The sequence below is a fragment of the Corylus avellana genome, chromosome 7 (assembly GCF_965113065.1).
Source record: "Corylus avellana chromosome 7, dhCorAvel1.hap1.2, whole genome shotgun sequence".
In the NCBI taxonomy this organism is placed as follows: domain Eukaryota; kingdom Viridiplantae; phylum Streptophyta; class Magnoliopsida; order Fagales; family Betulaceae; genus Corylus; species Corylus avellana.
In genome coordinates this window covers 4668046-4693256 of record NC_142496.1, presented here as the reverse complement: position 1 = coordinate 4693256, position 25211 = coordinate 4668046, and the positions used below count along the sequence as shown (strand labels likewise).

Genomic DNA, 25211 nt, shown 5'->3' with positions numbered 1-25211 from the left:
AGTTTTGTTCCTACTTAGACTTTATGCTTTATGAGGTATCGATGAGGGCCAAGTGGCTTACTAGTAACCAAGCATCCAAGCCAACCCCTCGAGTAGGTCCGACTTAATAGATTTTGAGGCCTAAGACAACAAATTTAGGTAGGGCCTTTTTTATATTTAAATATTTAATTAAATGATTTTAATTTAAAAACATTCTTCTTGCTTTTTGACCTTATTTTTTTTATTTTTTATTTTTTCAAATGATTTCCAAAATTCTTCTCTGTTATGAGATATTTAATTTCAACAGATTACAAATATCATATTTTGTGTTGAAATATACATAATTCTTTTTTAGTGGAATGTAATTTGAGCAAAATTAAATTTCTTTATACTAAAAATTATTTAAATAAATGAACTTAGTCAATATGCTTGCTTGTTTTAAGTTTAGGTTAAATCATGAGTTTAGTAATTTCTTTTGGAGTACAATTACAGTCACTTTCCATTTTTTTTTTTCTTCTTATCCTTTATTAAAACCTTTAATATCTTGGAACTCAATTTTTTGCATTGACAGTGTATTGATGTATTATTATTACAATTTTGAATTTTTTTTATTTATTTTTTTAAAATTTTATAGTTTAGGGTTTTATCGGGTCGGGTCTACCCGATTAGACCCGGTTATTTTAAACGGGTAAAACGGGTCGTGTCGGGTTACCCGACTATTTTCGTGTCATAATCGTGTTAGACCCGATTACCCGTTTAGCTAAACGGGTCGTGTCTGTGTATAGGCTAATCGTGTAACGGGTACCTGCGGGTCGTAATCGGGTCGTGTCAGGTACCCATTTTGCCACCCCTAATTCATATGTCTCTATTCACGCATGAAAAGTGATGTATAAATAGTAAGTTACTATCCACACGTCGCCTTTCGTGCGTGGATAATAACACTATTAAAACGTCACTATTTTATGAATAGTGAAATAGTGACGTTTGAACAGTAAAACATCGCATTTTCGTAATGTTTTCTAAAAACTTAGAAAACATCATTATTCCAAATACCACTAACTATACTTTTTTTGGTAGTGTAGTAACAGGGATGATTGATATTAGCTCCAAATAACAAAAAATAGCATTTTCTTTCAAAGTCGAGGAACGGGTCATGCAGGTCTACATTAACGCCTCCAAGATTGACATTTGTCTTGAAAGCAAGAGTTGTAAGAAACAAGACATTTGCTTCGTTGGCACGAATGGATAACAACACTATGTCACTGTACCAACTTAGGTCTTGGAGATCTACTTAAAATGTTTATAATCACGATCCTTCTTGGACATCATACAAATAATAAGTTGTGAATTACCATTAAGTTTATTACAAATAATAAATGTTTATAACCCCCTACAAAGTTTGAGCCGATTTTCAATTTGACCTCAAATGTTTCAATTTTTACAATACATCCCATCAAAGTTTCAAACATTTTCAATGTGGCACATCCGTTAAGAAATTTCCGTCCAATTTAACAGAAAATTGGTCACGTGTATTTTTTTTTCCTTAAATTTCCAAAATTGTCCCCATATATTTTAACAAATTCCAAAAATGCCCCCAAGTTAAACCAAAATAAAAAAATAAAATAAAAATGAAAATAAAAGTCTTGTATGTGTGGGTGAAAGAGGAAAATTTTTGAAATTTTTGGGTATATGTGGTTGTTTTAAACGCAAACGTTGGGCGCCTTTATTTCCAAATTTTGAGACATTTTATTGTTCACACGGCGCTATTTACGCGGGAAAGGCGATGCGTGAATAGTATTACTATTCATGCGTCGCTATTCACGCGTGAAAGGTGATGTGTAAATAGTAAGTTACCATCCACATGTCGCCTTTCGCGCGTGGATAGTAAGATTACTCAAACGTGACTAGTTTTCGAATAGTGATGTTTAAACAGTAAAACGTCGCATTTTAGTGATGATTCTTAAGGTTTTAGAAAACATCATTATACCAAATGTCACAAACTACACTTTTTATGGTAGTATAGTAACCGGGATGATTAACATCAACTCTAAAGAACAAAAAATAATATTTTCCTTCCAAGTCGAGGAACGGGTCATGCAGGTCTACATTAATGCCTCCAAGATTGGCATTTGTCTTGAAAGCAAGAATTGTAAGAAACAATGCATTTACTTCGTTGGCACGAATGGATAAACAACACTATGTCACTCTACCAACTTGGGTCTTAAAGATCTACTTAAAATGTTTATAACCACGATCCTTCTTGGACATCACACAAATAATAAGTTGTGAATTACCATGAAGTTTATTATAATCAAAAGCCTATTTATTGAGGCTTTTAAGTAGTGCACACAGTTTTTCTACCCTTAATAACATACTCATTGTACTGGTCCTATAGAGGCTGCTCCATGTGGATTCCAGACTTTTGCATATATTAATAAACCTTGGAACGAATTTCTCATGATCCAATTTAGAGCTGAAGTCAATAACACTCCACTAGTAAATTATTTTACCTTCTACCACCGATTTTCCATTAAGATTCCAGTTGCATTTCTCTTTGTCAACAATTACTGCAATCACTTTGCCATTCTCAGCAACTAACTCCAACTTAGGTGGGGCAATACAGAGTCTTTTAACTTCTGTCATGTCATGCTCTACTTCAAATCCAAAATTGTGAGGTATGCCTCTACTGCCAATAAAACAAAACCAAATTTGAGATTAAAAAAAATGTCAAAAAATGTCATAAACGTTTAACACACCTAATATATGTATATCATACACATCATCTACATTCCCTTTATCGACACCCAAATCGACAATATATGAGAGATGCAAAGTTTATTTGCTGTAAGTGAGACATCCACCTACAAATATTAACAACATTCATGTACTTCAATTTGTTTATTTATGAAATAGGAAGGATAAATTTTGGAAAACAAGTAAATAACAACAGATATTCTACAAAAATCATATAATTTAAAATATGGAGAATTGCACTTTACCCCTACAAAGTTTGAGTGGATTTTCAATTTGACCTCCAATGTTTCAATTTTTACAATGCATCTCATTAAAGTTTGAAAATTTTTCAATGTGTCCAATCCGTTAAGAAATTTCCATCCAATTTAACAGAAAATTGGTCACGTGGATTTTTTTGTCTTAAATTTCCAAAATTGTCCCCATATATTTTAACAAATTCCAAAAATGCCCCCAAGTTAAACCAAAATAAAAAATAAAATAAAAATGAAAATAAAAGTTTTGTGTGTGTGGGTGAAAGAGGAAAATTTTTGAAGTTTTTGGGTATATGTAGTTGTTTTAAACGTAAACTTTGGGCACCTTTATTTCCAAATTTTGAGACATTTTATTGTTCACATGTCACTATTCACGCGGGAAATGCGACGTGTGAATAGTATTACTATTCATGCATCGCTATTCACGCGTGAAAGGTGATGTATAAATAATAAGTTACTATCCACACGTCGCCTTTCACGCATGGATAGTAACACTACTCAAACGTCACTATTTTTAGAATAGTGACGTTTGAACATTAAAACGTCGCATTTTAGTGATGTTTTCTAAGTTTTTAGAAAACATCATTATTCCAAATGCCACTAACTACACTTTTTTCAGTAGTGTAGTAACCGGGATGATTGATATCAGCTCCAAAGAACAAAAAATAAAATTTTCCTTCCAAGTCGAGGAACGGGTCATGTAGGTCTACATTAATGTCTCCAAAATTGGCATTTGTCTTGAAAGCAAGAGTTGTAAGAAACAAGGTATTTGCTTCGTTGGCATGAATGGATAAACAACACTATGTCACTCTACCAACTTGGGTCTTGGAGATCTACTTAAAATGTTTATAACCACGATCCTTCTTGGACATCAAACAAATAATAAGTTGTGAATTATCATGAAGTTTATTAAAATCAAAAGCCTCTTTATTGAGGCTTTCAAGTAGTGTACACAGTTTTTCTACCCTAAATAACATACAAAATTGTACTGGTCCTATAGAGGTTGCTCCATGTGGATTCCAGACTTTTGTACATATTAATAAGCCTTGGAACGAATTTCTTAAGATCCAATTCAGAGCTGAAGTCAATAACACCCCACCAGTAAATTCTTTTACCTTCAACCACCGATTTTTCAATAAGATTCTAATTGCATTTCACTTTGTCAACAAGTACAACAATCACTATGTTATTCTCAGCAGCTAACTCCAACTTATGTGGGGCAATTCAGAGTCAATCAACTTCTGTCATGCCATGCTCTACTTCATGTCCAAAATTGTAAGGTATGTCTCTACTGCCAATAAAACAAAACCAAATTTGAGATTTTAAAAAAAATGTCATAAATGTGTAACGCACCTAATATATGTATATCATACACATCATCTACATTCCCTTTATTGACACTCAAATCAACAAGATATGGGAGATGCAAAGTTTATTTGCTATAAGTGAGACATTCACCTGCAAATATTAACATCATTCATGCACTTCAATTTGTTTATTTATGAAATAGGAAGGATAAATTTTGAAAAACAAGTAAACAACAACAGATATTCTACAAAAATCATATAATTTAAAATAGGGAGAATTGTACTTTACCTCATACAAAGTTTGAACCGATTTTCAATTTGATCTCCAATGTTTCAATTTTTACAATGCATCCCATTAAAGTTTCAAAATTTTTCAATGTGGCTCATCCGTTAAGAAAGTTCCATCCAATTTAACAGAAAATTGGTCACATGTATTTTTTTTCTTCTTAAATTTCCAAAATTGTCCCCATATATTTTAACAAATTCCAAAAATTCCACCAAGTTAAACCAAAATAAAAAATAAAATTAAAATTAAAATAAAAGTTTTGTGTGTGTGGATGAAAGTGGAAAATTTTTGAAGTTTTTGGGTATATGTGGTTGTTTTAAACGAGAACTTTGGGTGCCAATATTTTCAAATTTTGAGATATTTTATTGTTCACATGCCACTATTCACGCGGGAAAGGCGACGCATGAATAGTATTATTATTCATGTGTCACTATTCACATGCGAAAGGTCACGCATGAAAGGTGATGTATAAATAGTAAGTTATTATCCCCACGTCGCCTTTCGCGCATGGATAGTAACACTATTCAAACGTCACTATTTTATGAATAGTGACGTTTGAACAGTAAAACATATCATTTTAGTGTTGTTTTCTAAGTTTTTAGAAAACATCATTATTCCAAATGTCACTAACTGCACTTTTTTTGGTAGTGTAGTAACCGGGATGATTGACGTCAGCTCCAAGGAACAAAAAATAACATTTTCCTTTAAAGTCGAGGAAAGGGTCATGCAGGTCTACATTAATGCCTCCAAGATTGGCATTTGCCTTGAAAGCAAGAGTTGTAAGAAACAAGGTATTTGCTTCATTGGCACAAATGGATAAACAACATTATGTCACTTTACCAACTTGGGTCTTGGAGATCTACTTAAAATATCTATAACCACGATCGTTGTTGGACATCATACAAATAATAAGTTGTGAATTAACATGAAGTTTATTATAATCAAAAGCCTCTTTATTGAGGTTTTCAAGTAGTGCACACAGTTTTTCTACCCTTAATAACATACTCAATGTACTGGTCCTATAGAGGCTGCTCCATGTGGATTCTAGACTTTTACACATATTAATAAGCCTTGGAACGAATTTTTCAAAATCCAATTTAGAACTGAAGTCAATAACACCCCACCAGTAAATTCTTTTACCTTCTACCACCGATTTTCCATAAGATTCAAGTTGCATTTCTCTTTATCAACAATTACTGCAATCACTATGTCATTCTCAGCAGCTAACTCCAACTTAGGTGGGGCAATACATAGTCATTCAACTTCTGTCATGCCATGCTCTACTTCAAGTCCAAAATTGTGAGGTATGCCTCTACTACCAATAAAACAAAACCAAATTTGAAATTAAAAAAAAAAAAAGTCAAAAAATGTCATAAACGTCTAACACACCTAATATATGTATATCATATACATCATCTACATTCCCTTTATCGTCACCCAAATCAGCATGATATGAGAGATGCAAAGTTTATTTGCTGTAAGTGAGACATCCATCAACAAATATTAGCATCATTTATGCACTTTAATTTGTTTATTTATGAAATAGGAAGGATAAATTTTGGAAAAAAGTTGTTTATTTATGAAATAGGAAAGATTAATTTGTTTATTTATGTAATCAATGCCAGTCAAAAAGTTGCCGATATTCAAATCCCAGCCACAGTCGCCGAAGTTCAAGTTCAAGTTCAAGAGCAGCCGATATTTCAAATCAGGCGTCATCAACTGCAGTCACTCGATATATTCAAGATCAACGATCGCCAACGAGTCGTTCATCTTGCGGGGCATCTTAAGGATATGAATCATTTAAAATAAAAGTTGATTTTGTATTCCCTAAATCAAAGGATTTAGATAATATTTGTTAATCTTGATTTAAGGGATATCTTTATATTTGAAATATTTCAAATCACATATAAAGCTCTATAAATAGAGCTGTGTACTAAGATCATATAATTAAGAAAATATGTATCATATTAAGGCTTTAGTGTATGGATGTAGGCTATATGTCGTACCACCTTAATCTTTGTGTTTTTCTCTATTTCCTTCATTTCATATTATTCCGCATTTTATACTCATCACATTTTGAGATCTTATATGGTATCAGTTGAGATCTTATACATATCATCTACATTCCCTTTATCGACATCAAAATCAACAAGATATGAGAGATGCAAAGTTTATTTGCTGTAAATGAGACATCTACCTACAAATATTAACATTATGCATGCACTTCAATTTGTTTATTTATGAAATAGGTAGGATAAATTTTGAAAAACAACATATATTTGACAAAAATCATATAATTTAAAATATTATAAATTTCGTATTCACATACCCAAGAGGTCCATTTTCAAAGTATACAAATTTGCATATATTGTTTCCTCTGGTCTCTGTTGGTGCTAATGAAAGCATCTTCAACATTGTTGCTATATTTCTATTCAAATGTTTCTTTTTATACCTTTGCCCGTAGACAAACTCAAAGAATCTCATAGGTGCATTTTTTCTTTTTCTCAAATCCAAGAAAGGAATATCTTTATGCTTAATATCCTTACCAGATTTTTTCCATAAAGTACTGAAGGATAATAATTTTCCTTGGTGGGTTTTCTACAGTTAATGAGATATCTTTTGGCTTCTCATTGGTTAACCCTCCAATGATATATTCTTGTTTACTTGCTCGATAAGTCACGTAGACTTTCAAGCCCTTCAGCACATCATTTACTTGTATCCAAAACCTTTGAAAATGTTTTATGTCAAAACCGTCAATATGCTATTTGAGGAAATCAATAACTGACATTCGCTTCTAAAATGCCAAAAGAGTAGAGTCCACACACATGGCTAGACCCTAGGAGGTGGCCTTTACAGCAATATGAAACCCTCTATATGCCGTAATACCCCTTCCAAGATCATCATCTACATTAGGTTCTCTCTCGAAAAAACTAGTACCACGAGAGATCATATGCCTACGTGGATTCTCCCTCATTACATTATTGATTCCATGAAATATATCATACGAGATTGATATGAGATGCCCGCTTAAATAATCGTCGAACTTACTAAGATTGAGCTCCTTTGCAAGCTTGATAGTAATTTTATATGATCAGCCATTTATGTCTTCTCCATCCGAGAAGTACATATCAAAATCTAAAGTATATAATGGTATTGCACTGAAAATACTATGTGTCCCATCATACACAGTCAACCGCATATGAAATGTTAAAAGGGGATCAGAACATAATTTGTTTCGAATAGAAGACAAATCATATTGTGATATTTTCACTATACCAACTTGGGTATCGGAGATCTACTTAAGATATTTATAACAACAATCATTCTTGGACATCACACAAAGAATAAGTTATAAATTACCAAGAAGTTTCTTAGAATTTGAAGCCTCTTTATTGAGGCTTTCAAGTAGTGCACACAATTTTTCAACCCTTAATAATATTCAAATTGTACTGGTCCTATAGATCCTGCTCCATGTGGATTCCAGACTTTTGCACATATTAATAAGCCTTGGAACAAATTTTTCAAGATCCAATTCATAACTGAAGTCAATAACACCACACCAGAAATTATTTTAGGAAAATTATATCTAAAATCCTTAGGTAAACGTGCTTTTTTAAAAAACTCTCTGGGTATTTTTTTTTGGAAATTTAGTCCCTGTGTCACTCGAAACTACTAGAAAACTCCCTACCGTCAATTTTTGTTAACTTCCGTTAGTCTACTCAAAACTCACCGTTTTATCTGATTAAAATATTATTTTTTATTAATTTAATTTAAAAAATTCAATCTTAAAAAAAAAAAAAAAAAAAAAAAAAAAAAAAAAAATTGAAGGGTGGTCAGGGGTGGCACCGCCACCCCTGGCCACCCCCCCAACCCCTATGGGGTGGCCGTAAGCCACCCCAAGGGTGGTTCGCCCACCCCTGGGGTGGCTTGCGGCCACCCCCTTGGGGGTTTGGGGTGGCCCGTAGGCCACCCCTCCACCCATGGGGTGGCTGCGAGCCACCCCAAGCCACCCAAGGGGTGGCTGGAGCCACCCCATGGGTGGTTTGGGGTGGCCCGCAAATTTTTTAAGATTGAATTTTTAAATTAAATTAATAAAAAAATAATATTTTAATCAGATAAAATGGTGAGTTTTGAGTAGACTAACGGAAGTTAACAAAAATTGACGGTAGGGAGTTTTCTAGTAGTTTCGAGTGACACAGGGACTAAATTTTCAAAAAAAAAAATACCCAGGGAGTTTTTAAAAAAAGCGCGTTTACCTAAGGATTTTAGATATAATTTCCCATTATTTTACCTTCTACCACCGATTTTCGAATAAGATTTCAGTTGTATTTCTCTTTGTCAACAATTACTGCAATCATTATGTCATTCTCAGTAGCTAACTACAACTTAGGTGGGGCAATAAAGAGTCCTTCTACTTCTGTCATGCCATGCTCTACTTCAAGTCCAAAATTGTAATCTATACCTCTACTGCAAATAAAACAAAAAGAAATTTATGATTAAAAAAAAAATGTCATAAATTTTTAACTACGGCATTACTTAGATTGAATCAAGCAATTTGATCCAATCTGTTAACATGAGGAAATAATTATCAAATAATGTTGATGACTCTAACACATATCGTACATATTGTTAAGGATGTGAATCCTTTAAAATAGAAGTTGATTTTGTATTCCCTAAATCAAGGGATTTAGATAATATTTGTTAATCCCGATTTAAGGGATATCTTTGTATTTGAAATATTTCAAATCACATGTAAAGCTCTATAAATAGAGCTATGTGATCAGATCATATAATTAAGGAAATATGTAGCCTATTGAGGCTTTAGTGTGTGGATGTAGGCTATATGTCGAACAGTGGTGGAGCCAGCCGTTTAACATTGGGGGTGCCGCTAAATTTTTTTTGGCGTCTTAAAATTTTTTTTCACCCTAAAAATTTGGTAATTCACACAATATTTGCATCACAAAAAATATCTATAAAAGTTCATAAATATGTGCTGAAATTGATATATTAGAAATGTAACATATCGACACTATATCAAAAAGATAGAAATACAAAAAAAAAGTGTCTAGAACTGCACTTTACGGTCTTTTAGAAGTACAAAATCATCAAGTATTGAATCTAAATCGAAACTCTCAGCAATTTCCCTTTCAATATAGAGAACTAAACTATTTGCAAGAAAATCATCCTCCATTTTGTTGCGAAGTCGTGTTTTAACAATTTTCATTGCTGAAAATGCTCGTTCGGTAGTTGCTGTAGACACTGGAAGAGTCAAAACAAGACGAATCAATCTATCAATAAGATCATATGTCTTTGATTTTTTCGCCTTTGCCAATCCTTGACATAATTCTGCAATGGAAGACAAATTTTGTAATGTCGGATCAGTAAGCACATCAACTTGAAAATACCTCAACTGATATCTCAAATTAATTTTCTCCTGCTCAGAAAAATCAAGAGGATAATACTTCTCTGCAAGGATGCATATGTCGTCAATTTTAAAGGATTTATAAGCATCTTTTGGATTCAAAGCAGAGCTAAGTGTCAAAAGTTTCATCGCCTTTTCACCAAACCTACTATCAAGCTCTTGCAATTGAAAGTCGATAGTAGTATTGAATATGTCAAAATGATAATGATGCTCCAATGTAATGTGATTCTTTTGACTACGACCTCGACCTTCAATATAAGGAGCACTCAAATCCGGAATGCCAATTCCAGCTTTCTTGGAGAAAGAGACAATGTTCTCAAGCAAATTATCCCAACCATCATCTCTCAACTTTTGGATAAGTTTTTTTGCAATAGAAACTAAATTAATAGCATTCAAAATGTCTTGAGATTTTTGCTGCAAAACTTGACAAAGAACATCAGTAATGCCCATAATTTCCTTCATTAAATGTAAAATAAATATGAACTCGAAGGATGTAAGCATTTTATAAGCAGCCTTTGCATCTCCTCGTTGAGAGTAAGTACCTCCTTCTCTTTCAACATCTTCAAGTACTGTACAAGTAGCATCAAACATCCTTATTAGGCTACAAATAGAATTAAACTGCGAACCCCAACGAGAATCACCAGCTCGTTTCAAAGTGCCAATTTGATTAGCCCATTTTCCAGTTTCAAGCTCACCAATAGCTTCCATATGTGCAATTTGTGTTGCATGAACAGCTTGTAGTTAATCATGACGTTTACATGAAGCACTGGCCACATTGATAACAAAGTTCAAATTTGTGAAGAACACATGAACAAGAGACACCTCTCTAGATGCCGCAACTAATGCTAATTGTAATCGATGAGCAAAACAATGAACATAGTATGCACAAGAACAATCCTTAAGAAATAATGCTTACAATCTCTTCCATTCACCACGCATGTTACTAGCACCATCATATCCTTGTCCACGGATATTTTGAATATCAAGGCAATGACGAGAGAGAACATCAGATATTCCATTCTTTAGAGTCAATGCCGATGTATCTTTAACATGAACTATATCAAAGAAACGTTCTTGTATAAAACCATTTTTGTCAACAAATCTCAAAACAATTGTCATTTGTTCTCTCTTAGACTCATCACGTGCCTCATCAACAATGATGCAAAATTTAGAATCTCCAATATCTTCACGAATTTTCTCTCGCACTTTACTTGCAATGACTTGCAAAATCTCCTTTTGAATTGTATGTGAAGTATACTTCGCAGATTTTGGAGCATTTTCCAAAACAACACTTGCAACTTTATCATTATATGATGCCAAAAGCTTAACCAGCTCAAGAAAATTACCTCGATTTTTTGAATCAAGAGTCTCATCATGACCTCTAGAAGCACATCCTTGAAATGCAAGCCACCGAGTAACATCAATAGAAGTTTTCACACGTAGTCGATTATTTTGAATTTGTTCCATACTTTGTGCATTCAATACTTTATCTATATGCCGTGATTGATTTCGTAAATCCTCATAAGATTTCATAGCATTATTATGAGGTGAACAAGGATCCTCCCCAATATGAGTCAAAAAGGCACAATTTTTTCCCTCATGAACTTTTCTCCAATTTCTAAATCACTTGATAGTAAATACATCCCATCCAGGACGTCCATCTCTTTTCATAGTAAAAAGATAACATGGTAGACAATATGCAGCATCCTTGGAACGAGAATACTCAAGCCAAGGAAATTGTGTGAACCAAGAGGCTTGAAAGCGACGAGGGTGATTTTCTGGTCCAGAAAGTGGATAATTTGCAAGAATAAATCGATTTGGACCATGTTTCAAATAAGCCCGTCTTATTTCATCACGTCGATTGACTGGATAGTCCCACATTGGAGGACGTAATCCTGGATCTCGCTCTATAGAAATAGAAGAAACATCAACTTCATTAACATTGAGTGTGGATGATTTAAAATAAATCTCTTGTGTTTCCGCAATTGGAGATTCAAAAGGATGTTCTTCATCTTCAACCCTTGGAGATTTAAGATGACGCTCATTGGGATTTGAAGTTTCGGCATTAGATTCCAACAGTGTATTACTTTTCGAAATGTCGGCTTCTTTCCTTTTGAAGAATGAATCGATAGTTTTAAATTTTGACATGATTCATGAACCTAAAATTTTCAAGTTAAATCACGACCCCGTAAGAGACAATCAAAGTTTATAAACATTAAACAACAAAATAAGCAATCATACAGATATTTAAGTTTATTCAATCATTCAAATTAATAGTGAAATTAAATTAATGTTTAATCAAAGTTTATATGGATATAAGCAACAAAATAAACATTAAAGTTTAAAACCCACAAATTAAACAGAGGAAAAACAGAGGATGAATAAAAAATGTAGCACAAAAGTTTAGGGTTTAGGAAATTACTAGTGTTGTGACTCACCTGAGAAGATAAAGAGAGTGTCTTTGATTTCAATTTCCTAAGAACCCGCCGGACCCAAAAGGGCCAAATTTTCTTCCAAACCCTCTTCCTGTAAAAGGAGCAAAATATAAATCTAAAACTAAAACATAAAACTACAAAAGCAATTGAGAAGCCAGGGAGGAGGAGACAATGAGTTACCTATGAATCTGACAATCTTTGATAGAAAGAGTAGAGAATGAAGAGACTAGAGAGAATCTGAGAGACTGAGAGAGATCGTCTTAGAGATTTTTTTTTTTTTTTTGGGTGCTCCGCCACTGGCCATAATCACTCCAAGAAAAACAAGGGAAATTTGACCAACTACACATAACACATCATTGAGATATTACATCATACATGTGATGTGTGTTAAGTTTGAGCAAGGCCAAAAAAGGAAACAAATGCTTATATCCCTCACAATCAAAAGCTTAAACCTTAATGACAATAAACAAGAGCAATTCAAGTCATGAATCAAGGTAAGTGGCTCAAGAATGTCACTTAGGCATTTTGTCAAACATGTGGTGTGCACAAATATTTAGTCATGTGTAAAGAACTCACGGATAATGGAAAATCATACCTAAATACATCACAAACAATGTGTATAACACAACCACAACCAGAATCAAGCATAACAATTAACAATTAACAAGAAATGAGACAAGATTAAATCATGGGAATCTAACTATTTGGTTGCAGAGAAACTTGAAGAAAGTGAAAGAAAATAAAAATGTTAAGCACCAAGTTTATCCATTTTGCTTTCATGGTTACCTGTAGGCTGTAGCTAAAAATTTGACTTAGATTTGCAGCCGGCTTGTTTGGCCTTTGATTCGCTCAATATTGAGGCCTAACGAAGCACCGAAACGGTGAGAAACTGAGAGAGGGAACGGTTTTTTTCTAGGTGGGATTGGTTTATTTGCTGTCAACAAATTGGGTTGAATGGGGATGGGGGTATACAGTCGTGCGGTGTGGGTCACTGGGTCCTGCGGGAGAACTGAAGAACAGGACTGCAGGAGAAGGGATGGGGCCTGGGGGTGCTGGGCAGCTGGGGCGCGGGAGATCAGATTGCCAAAGTAAAATTGTAAAATTTTTTTTTTTTTTTTTTAAAAGGTGCCGCGGCCCGTGGGTTAAAAAAAAAAAAAAAAAAATTTACTAATCCTAGGTGCGGCGTGCGGGAGACTTCTGAAGGGTTGGTAAAATTTTTTATTTTTGATTTTTTTTTTTATTATTTTTTTTTTTTAGGGTACCGTGGGTTAAAAAAAAAAAAAAAAAAATCAGAAATCCTTGGTGCGGCGTGCGGGAGACTGCTGAGTGCTGAAGGGTTGATAAAATTGTAATTTTTTTTTTTTTTTTTAGGGTGCCGTGGGTTAAAAAAAAAAAAAAAAAAAAAAAATTTAAAATCCTTGGGGGTGCCGTGGCACCCCCAAGCTACCCAGTGGATCCACCACTGATGTCGAACCACCTTAATATTTGTGTATTTCTCTATTTCCTTCATTTCATATTATTCCGCATTCTATACTCATCACATTTTGAGATCTTATATGGTATTAGTTGAGATCTTATACATATCATCTACATTCCCTTTATCGACATCAAAATCAACAAGATATGAGAGATGCAAAGTTTATTTGCTGTAAATGAGACATCTACCTACAAATATTAACATTATTCATGCACTTCAATTTGTTTATTTATGAAATAGGTAGGATAAATTTTAAAAAACAACAACATATATTCGACAAAAATCATATAATTTAAAATATTATAAATTTCGTATTCACATACCCAAGAGGTCCATCTTCAGAGTATACAAATTTGCATATATTGTTTCGTCTGGTCTCTGTTGGTGCTAATGAGAGCATCTTCAACTTTGTTGCTACATTTCTATTCAAATGTTTCTTTTTATACCTTTGCCCGTAGACAAACTCAAAGAATCCTATAGGTGCATTGTTTTTTTTTCTCAAATCCAAGAAAGGAATATCTTTATGCACAATATCCTTGCCAGATTTTTTTCATAAAGTACTGAAGGATAATAATTTTCCTTGGTGGGTTTTCTACAGTTAATGAGATATCTTTTGGCTTCTCATTGGTTAACCCTCCAATGATATATTCTTGTTTACTTGCTCGATAAGTCACGTAGACTTTCAAGCCCTTCAGCACATCATTTACTTGTATCCAAAACCTTTGAAAATGTTTTATGTCAAAACCGTCAATATGCTATCTGAGGAAATCAATAACTGACATTTGCTTCTAAAATGCCAAAAGAGTAGAGTCCACGCACATGGCTAGACCCTAGGAGGTGGCCTTTACAGCAGTATGAAACCCTCTATATGCCGTAATACCCCTTCCAAGATCATCATCTACATTAGGTTCTCTCTCAAAAAAACTAGTACCACGAGAGATCATATGCCTACGTGGATTCTCCCTCATTACATTATTGATTCCATGAAATATATCATACGAGATTGATATGAGATGCCCGCTTAAATAATCGTCAAACTTACTAAGCTTGAGCTCCTTTGCAAGCTTGATAGTAATTTTATATGATCAGCCATTTATGTCTTCTCCATCCGAGAAGTCCATATCAAAATCTAAAGTATATAATGGTATTGCACTGAAAATACTATGCGTCCCATCATACACAGTCAACCGCATAGGAAATGCTAAAAGGGGATCAGAACACAATTTGTTTCGAATAGAAGACAAATCATATTGTGATATTTTCACTATACCAACTTGGGTATCGGAGATCTACTTAAGATATTTATAATAACAATCCTTCTTGGACATCACACAAAAAATAAGTTGTAAATTACCAAGAAGTTTCTTAGAATTTGAAGCCTCTTTATTGAGGCTTTCAAGTAGTGCACACAGTTTTTCAACCCTTAATAACATTCAAATTGTACTGGTCCTATAGATCCTGCTCCATGTGGATTCCAGACTTTTGCACATATTAATAAGCCTTGGAACGAATTTTTCAAGATCCAATTCAGAACTGAAGTCAATAACACCCCACCAGTAAATTCTTTTACCTTCTACCACCAATTTTTCAATAAGATTTCAGTTGTATTTCTCATTGTCAACAATTACTGCAATCATTATGTCATTCTCAGTAGGTAACTCCAACTTAGGTGGGGCACTAAAAGTCCTTCTACATCTGTCATGTCATGCTCTACTTCAAGTCCAAAATTGTAAGCTATACCTCTACTGCAAATAAAACAAAAAAAAATTTGTGATTAAAAAAAAGAAATGTCATAAATTTTTAACTACGTCATTACTCAGATTGAATCAAGCAATTTGATCAAATATGTTAATATGAGGAAATAATTATCAAATAATGTTGATGACTCTAACACATATCGTACATATTGTTAAGGATATGAATCCTTTAGAATAGAAGTTGATTTTGTATTGAGATCTTATATGGTATCAGTTGAGATCTTATACATATCATCTACATTCTTTTTATCGATACTCAAATCAACAAAATATGAGAGATGCAAAGTTTATTTGCTGTAAATGAGACATCTACCTACAAATATTATCATTATTTATGCACTTCAATTTGTTTATTTATGCAATAGGTAGGATAAATTTTGAAAAACAACAACATATATTCTACAAAAATCATATAATTTAAAATATTATAAATTTCGTATTAACATACCTAAGATGTCCATCTTAATAGGATACAAATTTGTATATATTGTTTCGTTTGGTATCTGGTGGTGCTAATGAGAGCATCTTCAACTTCGTTGCTACATTTCTATTCAAATATTTCTTTTTATACCTTTACCCGTAGACCAACTCAAAGAATCCCATAAGTACATTGTTTCTTTTTCTTAAATCCAAAAAATGAATATCTTTATACACAATATCCTTGCCATATTTTTCCATAAAATACTGAAGGATAATAAATTTCCTTGGTGGGTTTTCTACAGTTAATGAGATATCTTTTGGCTTCTCATTGGTTAACCCTCCAATGATATATTCTTGTTTACTTGCTCGATAAGTCACGTAGACTTTCAACCCCTTCAGCACAACATTTACTTGTATCCAAACCCTTTTGGAAAGGTTTTATGTCAAAACCGTCAATATGCTATCTAAGGAAATCAATAACTGACATTCGCTTCCAAAATGCCAAAAGAGTAGAGTCCACGCACATGGCTAGACCCTGGGAGGTGACCTTTACAGCAGTATGAAACCCTCTAGATGCCATAATACCCCTTCCAAGATCATCATCTACATTAGGTTCTCTTTCGAAAAAAACTAGTACCACGAGAGATCATATGCCTACGTGGATTCTCCCTCATTATATTATTGATTCCATGAAATATATCATACGGGATTGATATGAGATGCCCGCTTAAATAATCGTCGAACTTACTAAGCTTGAGCTCCTTTGCAAGCTTGATAGTAATTTTATATGATCAGCCATTTATGTCTTCTCCATCCAAGAAGTCCATATCAAAATCTAAAGTATATAATGGTATTGCACTGAAAATATATGCGTCCCATCATACGCAGTCAGCCGCATAGGAAATGTTAAAAGGGGATTATAACACAATTTGTTTCGTATTGAAGACAAATCATATTGTGATATTTTCATTATACCAACTTGGGTATCAGAGATCTACTTAAGATATTTATAACAGCAATCCTTCTTGGACATCACACAAAGAATAAGTTGTAAACTAACAAGAAGTTTCTTAGAATTTTAAGCCTCTTTATTGAGGCTTTCAAGTAGTGCACACAGGTTTTCAACCCTTTATTACATACTCATTGTACTGATCCTATAGAGATGCTGCTCCATGAGGATCCTCAGACTTTTGCACATATTAATAAGCTTTGGAACGAATTTCTCAATATCCAATTCAAAGCTGAAGTCAATAACTCCCTACTGGTAAATTCTTTTTCCTTTCACCACCGATTTGCCAATAAGATTGCATTTGTATTTCTCTTTATCGACAGTTACTGCAATCACTATGTCATTCTCATCAATTAACTTCAACTTAGGTGGGGCAATACAGTGTCCTACAACTTCTATCATGCCCTGCTCTACTTTAAGTCCAAAATTGTAAGCTATGCCTCTACTGCCAATAAAACAAAACCAAATTCAAGATTTTTTTTTTTTTTTTTTTTTAAAAAAAAAAAACGTTTAACTATGGCATTACTCAGGTTGAATCAAGCAATTTGATTCAATCCATTAACATGTGGAAATAATTGTACAAATAATGTTGATGAATCTAACACACCTAATATATGTATTTCATATACATCATCTGCATTCCCTTTATCAACACAAAAATCAACAAGATATGAGAGATGCAAAGTTTATTTGCAATAAGTAAGGGTGTCAACCCGGTCCCGGTTCTCGGAACCAGGATACTCTGATTATTCATTTTGGGAAACCGGAACCAGGTAACTGGACCCGGTTAACCAAGTACCCAATAACCGGCCGATTCCGGTTGGTACCCTGTTATCTAGAGCGGGTAAGTGGGTTTTTTAAAAAAAAAAAAATTGTAATTTGGGCTTATTTTAGGTATTGTGCCTAAAATTTGAGCTTAATTTAACCATTTTGGCCCATTAAAAAAAAAAAAAAACTATTAACCTTTTTGTCCCAATAAATTATTACCCTTTTTTGTTGGTAGTTTTTTAGGAATCGGGTAAAGCCCAAAAATCCTAAAAAATCAATGTTTTTGCCTTTATGGGCCTGAAAAATAAAAATTCAATTTTTTAAAATGCCTTAAAAATCATTTTAAACGCCTACCTATATATATATATATATATATATATATATAAACAAACAATAAAAACAAGTATTTAAACAAACCAACAAACACAAGAAATACCCATTTACTTCAACAATTCAAAACCCCAAAAAACAATAAAACAAGTATTTAAATAAACTACCAACCAAAAGAATTTTAATATATATATATATATGCACCCAGTTACTTGGTTATATGCCAAAAGCCATAACCGAAACTGGCTTCCCGGTTTCCCGGTATTTTTTGACACCCATAGTTGTAAGTGAGACATCCACCTACAAAAATTAACATCATTCATGCATTTCAATTTATTTATTTATGAAGTAGGAATGATAAATTTTGAAAAACAACAACAGATATTCTAAAAAAAGTATATAATTTAAACATTATAAATTTCATATTCACATACCCAAGAGGTCCATCTTCTAAACATACAAATTTGCATGTATTGTTTCACTTGGTCTGTGGTGGTGCTAATGAGAGCATCTTCAACTTCATCTTCAACCCTTTAGCGCAGCATTTACTTGTATCCAAAACCTTTAAAAAGGCTTTATGTCAAAACCGTCAATACGCTGCCTGAGGAAATCAATAACTGACATTCACTTCCGAAATGCCAAAAGAGTAGAGCTCATGCACATGGCTAGTCCTTGGGAGGTGGCCTTTACTGTAGTATGAAACCCTCTAGATGCCGTAATGCCCCTTCCAAGATCATCATCTACATTAGGTTCTTTCTCAAAAAAACTAGTACCATGAGAGATCATATGCCTATGTGGATTCTCACTCATTACATGATTGGTTTCATGAAATATATCGTATGGGATTGACATGAGACGCTCACTTACTAAGCTTTAGCTCCCTCACAATCTTGATAGTAATTTTATATGATAGGCCCTTCATGTTTTCTCGATCCGAGAAGTTCATATCAAAATCTCCACTATACAATGGTATTGCACTAAAAATACTATGCGTCCCATCATACGCAGTCAGTGGTATGGGAAATGCTAAAAGGGGATCATGACACAATTTGTTTAGGATCGAAGATAAATCATATTGTGATATTTTTACTATACCAACTTAGGTCTCGGAGATCCACTTAAGATGTTTATAACGACGATCCTTCTTGGACATTACACAAATAATAAGTTATAAATTACCATGAAGTTTCTTAGAATCAGAAGCCTCTTTATTGAGGCTTTTAAGCAGTACACGCAGGTTTTCAACCCTTAATAACATGCTCATTGTACTGCTCCTATAGAGAGGCTGCTCCACGTGGTTCTCCAGATTTTTGCACATATTATTAAGTCTTGGAACGAATTTCTCAAGATTCAATTTAGAGCTGAAGTCAATAACACTCCATCAGTAAATTCTTTTACCTTCCACCATCAATTTGACAATAATATTCCAGTTGCATTTCTCTTTGTCGATAGTTATTGCAATCACTCTATCATTCTTAGCAGCAAACCTCAACTTAGGTGGGGCAATACAGTGTTCTTCAACTTTTGTCATGCCCTGCTCTACTTCAACTCCAAAATTGTAAGCTATACTCCTACTGCCAATAAAAAAAAAACAAATTAAAAATTAAAAAAAAAATGTCATAAAAGTTTTACTATGGCATTACTCAGATTAAATCAAGCAATTTGATCCAATCCATTAGCATGTGGAAATAATTATCAAATAATATTGATGACTTTAACACACCTAATATATATATATATATCATACACATCATCTACATTCCCTTTATCAACACCCAAATCAACAAGATATGAGAGATGCAAAGTTTATTTGTTGTAAGTGAGACATCCACCTACAAATATTAATATTATTCATGCACTTCAATTTGTTTATTTATTGGATAGGAAGGATAAATTTTGGAAAACAACAATAAATATTCTACAAAAATGATATAATTTAAAATATTCCTGTTTACTTGCTCAATGGGTCACGTTGACTGTCAACCCTTTCGGCGCAGCATTTACTTGTATCCAAAAGCTTTGGAAGGACTTTTTGTCAAAACCGTCAATATGCTGCCCGAGGAAATCAATAACTAACATTCGCTTCCGAAAGGCCAAAACAATAGAGTATACGCACATGGCTAGACCCTGGGAGGTGGCCTTTACTGCAGTATAAAACTCTCTAGATGATGTAATACCCCTTCCAAGATCATTATCTACATTAGGTTCTCTCTCGAAAAAACTAGTATCATGAGAGATCATGTGCCTACGTGGATTCTCCCTCTTTACATGATTGGTTCCATGAAATATATTGTACGAGATTGACATGAGATGCCTGCTAATATAATCGTCCAACTTACTAAGCTTAAGCTCCCTTGCAAGCTTGATAGTAATTTTATATGATCGGCCCTTCATGTCTTTGTCATCCAAGCAGTCCATATCAAAATCTCAAGTATACAATGGTATTGCACTGGAAATATTATGCGTCCCACCATACGCAGTTAGTGGCATGGGAAATGCTAAAAGGGGATCAAAACACAATTTGTTTCTGATCGAAGACAAATCATATTATGATATTTTTACAGGCTGGCCTTGAATAGGCTTGAAATCAACATCATACTGCATTATCGTAGTCCTTGGACTGAATTTGAGAAGAAAATGATTGACGCAAAGTTTGATAGTTTCCTAATTATCTGTGTCACCTTCATTTGGTCGTTTTATTGGTCGGAGAGTTATATCGGAAGCCTCTCGAGAGGCAAACATAAGAGGGGTCAACTTCTGAACTACTCAAGCCAATAACAATCCACAAAGATGAAGATTTGGTTACAGTGGAAAATGATTCTCTTCATTTTATTTGAAATGGAGTGTATCAATTTAGTACATTTAGGAGGATAAACTTGTCCAAAAAATTTACCCCTAAAAAAATTAAGACAATATTACCCTCTTAAATGCACTAAATAGGTACTCTACATTTCAAATGAAATGGAGGGGCGTTGAATTACACCTTTTACTGTTAGAGAAGGGAAGGGACAATATTTAATGCTACTTTTTCTCCACAAATCTAATCTAAACATAATTATGGCTTATTGCCTTTTAAAGGAAGTCACTCTAATGAAATGATGATCCCGCATATATATATATATATATATATATATATATATATATATATATATATATATATATATATATATATATATATATAATAATAGTAATAATAAAATAAATAAATTTATAGCATGCTCAAACTCGTGAATTTGGTAAGCCCACACGCACACGTGCCCTTCGCCTGTGACAGATGAAGAAGGCCCAACCTGCATTTTACCTAATGGGCTGTGTGAGCCTACGGAGGAGGTCTAATCTGTTTATAAACCCGTAGCCCATCCCTTCGGGGTCTCAAGAACTAAGTTTGTTGCTATTGGGTACTTGCAATCTTCTTTGATCCACCAAGCTCCAGACCCATATCCTCTTTAACGCCGCTTTTGGAAAACCATCGCCGCATGAGATTAGCTTCACCGCCCAGGCCGATCCCCACACCGCTCAGAATCAGACCACACTGCCATGCCTAGGCCGATCCCACCGCTGCTCCACCGGTAAGTGATCTTCTCTAACTCTCCCTCTCCATTGATCTTATTTAAGTTCTTTGTGAAGTTGAGTTTATTAACTTGTATAAACAGAAAAAATTTCAGTAAAATTAACCACAAGAAAGAATGGATATTCCAGTGCTCTGTTTTTGGCTAAATGTTGGTTTTTGATGGCTTACTCTTGTTACGGCCACCAAGTTCATCCATATCCATCTCCGGCCACAAGGTACCTCGCAATCTCCAGCTCAGACCACCCATCTCCTACAAGCGGATACATCAAAAGGCGTAAGATTATCTCTGTTTTTTCTTGTTTTTTTTGTTTTGATTTCTTCTTCTCTGGCTGGGTCTGAATCTCAGATTTTTTGTGGGTTGAATTTGAGCTTATTTTTTGTGGATTGTTCTAAATCTAGCTGTGTAGCTTATTTTTTAGCTGTTTGCCAACTCCCAGCACGAAAGACTCAAGCTCTGGGAAAAGCTTCTCCAGAAACTTGCACAAAGGTATACCATTTTGGCCATTGTATTGTAGCAGCAGCTGTAGACCTTCAATTTGACTTGCACAGGAGAATTCTTCATTGGAGGGAGACAGGCAGCCATTGGCAAGTTAATTTAACACAGGTTAATAATTCTTCTAGCTTGATTGAATGATTTTTGTTGAGATTTTGAAGGTTTTGTCTTTCTTCTGGTTTTGTTGATTACTAGTTCCTTTTCAATTCATGAGGATGAAAGAAAAATAGAAACCATTGAAGTTTATGTTTTTTTGAAACTCTGAAGTGATGATATATGGATGGATGTGTTCAGTAGTTGGTTTTATCATGTAACTAAAATTATTATCTCTAAATGTACTCACCTTGCAATGTCATTGACTTGCTTGCCGAGATATTGACAGAAGTATTTAGAAGAGAGAAGACAATACCTTTTGCAGAGATATGGAGTATTAAGAAGAGAGAAGCCAAATCCTAAACCATTTAGAAGAGAATGCAACATTTTTTTTTTTAAGCAATACTTATTGAGAGATCATATTTGTAGTGGAATGGAGGCCAAAACTTTATCCAAAGTTTTGTATAAATTTAATTTTATGGAAATGTCTTGTTGCTGTGTTGGTGATCATCTTATTGCTAATATCTCTGTAAGTAGTTTGGTTGAACATGCAAGAGACAACAAAGTAGCAAACCTTGTGTTGTTAAGAAAAAGGTTTGAATGTTGTTGGAGACCACGGCTTATTTTGTAATATTAGATGGGGTTAAAATGTTGGGAAAATTTCTGTGTAGAGGCAGAGATGGTGATTTAATTTTGGTAATCTACCCTGTAAATTTGTTTTTTGATAATTGCTAATGGTCTTGTCTGGTTTTTATAATGTTTTCCCTTCAATATATATGGTTTTTGCCTTTATTTCTTGGTGTAATTTTTCTGTTCCTATTGGCTTTTTATATTTTTCCATAGATAAAAAAAAAAAAAAAAAAAAAAAGGAATTCTTTTCTGCCCTTATTGTTTCCAGCTTATGGGTTGTTGTTTTTTTGTTCATTGTCTACCAGTCAAAATGAAAATGTGCACTGATTTAAGAGACAAAGGTGGGACAATAAAGATCCAACTCCCATTACATAACAAATTAACTCTATTACTTGAGTATCAACTTTCAAGTATTACATAATTTCCAATACACATACATATTAACACAAAAGATTAAAACAGAAAATCAACTTCAAGAAAGGTACATAATTTGTTTTTTTGTCATCATCCTCAAAGAGGTACAAACAACCAAAAAGATTACAATCGAAGAGTTTCTCAATGCCACAACAAACTCCAAGCATTTCTCATTTGCTTTATGCCTGTAATTTCCTTCTCCAACTTCTTCATTCTTCTTATCATCATTGGTAATTACTCTAATCCATGTTGGCAAGGTGAGGGGGGATCAAGCTATGAAACCATGTCTCTGCAATGACCATATATATATATATAAATCTCACTAACTGACATCAAAAGGCAATCACCATGTCTTTGCAATGAAATTGAAATGCTTGGCATATAGCCACCATCAGGCACTATGGACACACAGTGAAATTGAAATGCTTCATTTACCATAAAACAAATTAGAACATGCAAGAACTAAATGAAAGATAGTGATACAACAGTAATTACTCAAGATTTGATTTGAAAACATTGCTACATACAATCTTGGATAACCAACCAAATAAAAACAATCGGCCAAAACAAACACATCGTACATACTACATACGTATATGCTATATATGTTGCAACCTGGTTTTCTGATTTCCCCCCTTCTAAATCCAGACAATCCCCAACAATATCCCAATAATATCCCCATACTCATATTATTGGAAAAAGTTATTTTAGGTGGGGAGCTATTAATTTTTGTACCTTGGAGTTTGGGTCCACTGTCCAGTATCAAGGATTTGTTCATATTGTCCAAACTGACCTTGTATTTTATATATTTTTCACATGATTGCCAAGGGTATTTTGTAATTGAACCGTAGATATTGGAGATTCCCTTTTCAGAGCAATATTATTATTTTCCTCAGTTTTGGTCTGAACCAGGGTGGGTGACTCTCTCACAAGTCACACCCACCACATAATCTCAAGGTCTTTCTCCAAATCTTCACTCTTTTTATCAAAGTAGATCCACATGTCATATAATTTCTAGCTAACTTTTTAATTTTTTTTATTGAAGAGGACGGCAGCTCCACATGAGAGAAAGGGCTTTATGTTCGAGTAGCAAGCTAGACTTTCTGTTTTGGTCGAACGGATAGAGAGTTTCTGTCCGAGTAAGGAAAGATTTTACTAGTTTACTCATATGTTCTGTTCAATTACAACTGACAAGAAAATTGGACGGAATCCTCAATGAGTAGAGATTTTCGGCAGACTTGGGTCATCCCAGCATCTGCCCAAGTATGACGTGTCCTTCTGTTTGCCGGTGGCGGCCAGTGGGGGAGGGAAAAGATGGAGACGGGAGGGAAGGGATTTTTGATGGAGAAGGGATTTTGAAATTTTGGGAAAAAATTAGAGTTATATTTTTGAAACTTTGGGGATTTTGAAATTTTGAAATTCTGAAATTTTGAAATTTTTAGATTTTTTTTTAAGTTAGACATGGCATTGGCCACGTCAGGCTGGGGCAGACCCTGAGCGGACCAGGGTCTGCTTTATAGCAGGACTCATCCTCAATTGTAGGAGATCCCAACAAAGATTGTTAGTGAAATTGTTGGGTCAATGAGGCAACAAGTATCAATGACATGTAAAAGTTTTATTCAGCTTAACTCTAAACTGCTTACATATATTAAGGACTTGTTTGGTTGTATGGTGTTTTTAAAAAAAAAAAACAAAAAACAAAAAAAATTGTGAATATTGATGAGAAAAACAAATTAAGATTATTTTGGATGGTTTAAAGAATATAAAATAAAATAATTAAAAATAAAAATAAAATTATTACAAAATAAAAATAAA

At 33.9% G+C, this 25211-nt stretch overlaps 3 pseudogenes; all 3 read right to left on the bottom strand.

Annotated features, from left to right (window-relative positions):
• Nucleotides 1–923: 923 nt before the first annotated feature.
• On the bottom strand, nt 924–20613 carry LOC132183891 (uncharacterized; annotated as a pseudogene).
• Nucleotides 5176–5825, bottom strand: LOC148584366 (protein argonaute 2-like; annotated as a pseudogene).
• LOC148584365 (protein argonaute 2-like) lies at nt 6876–8114 on the bottom strand (annotated as a pseudogene).
• Nucleotides 20614–25211: the final 4598 nt, after the last annotated feature.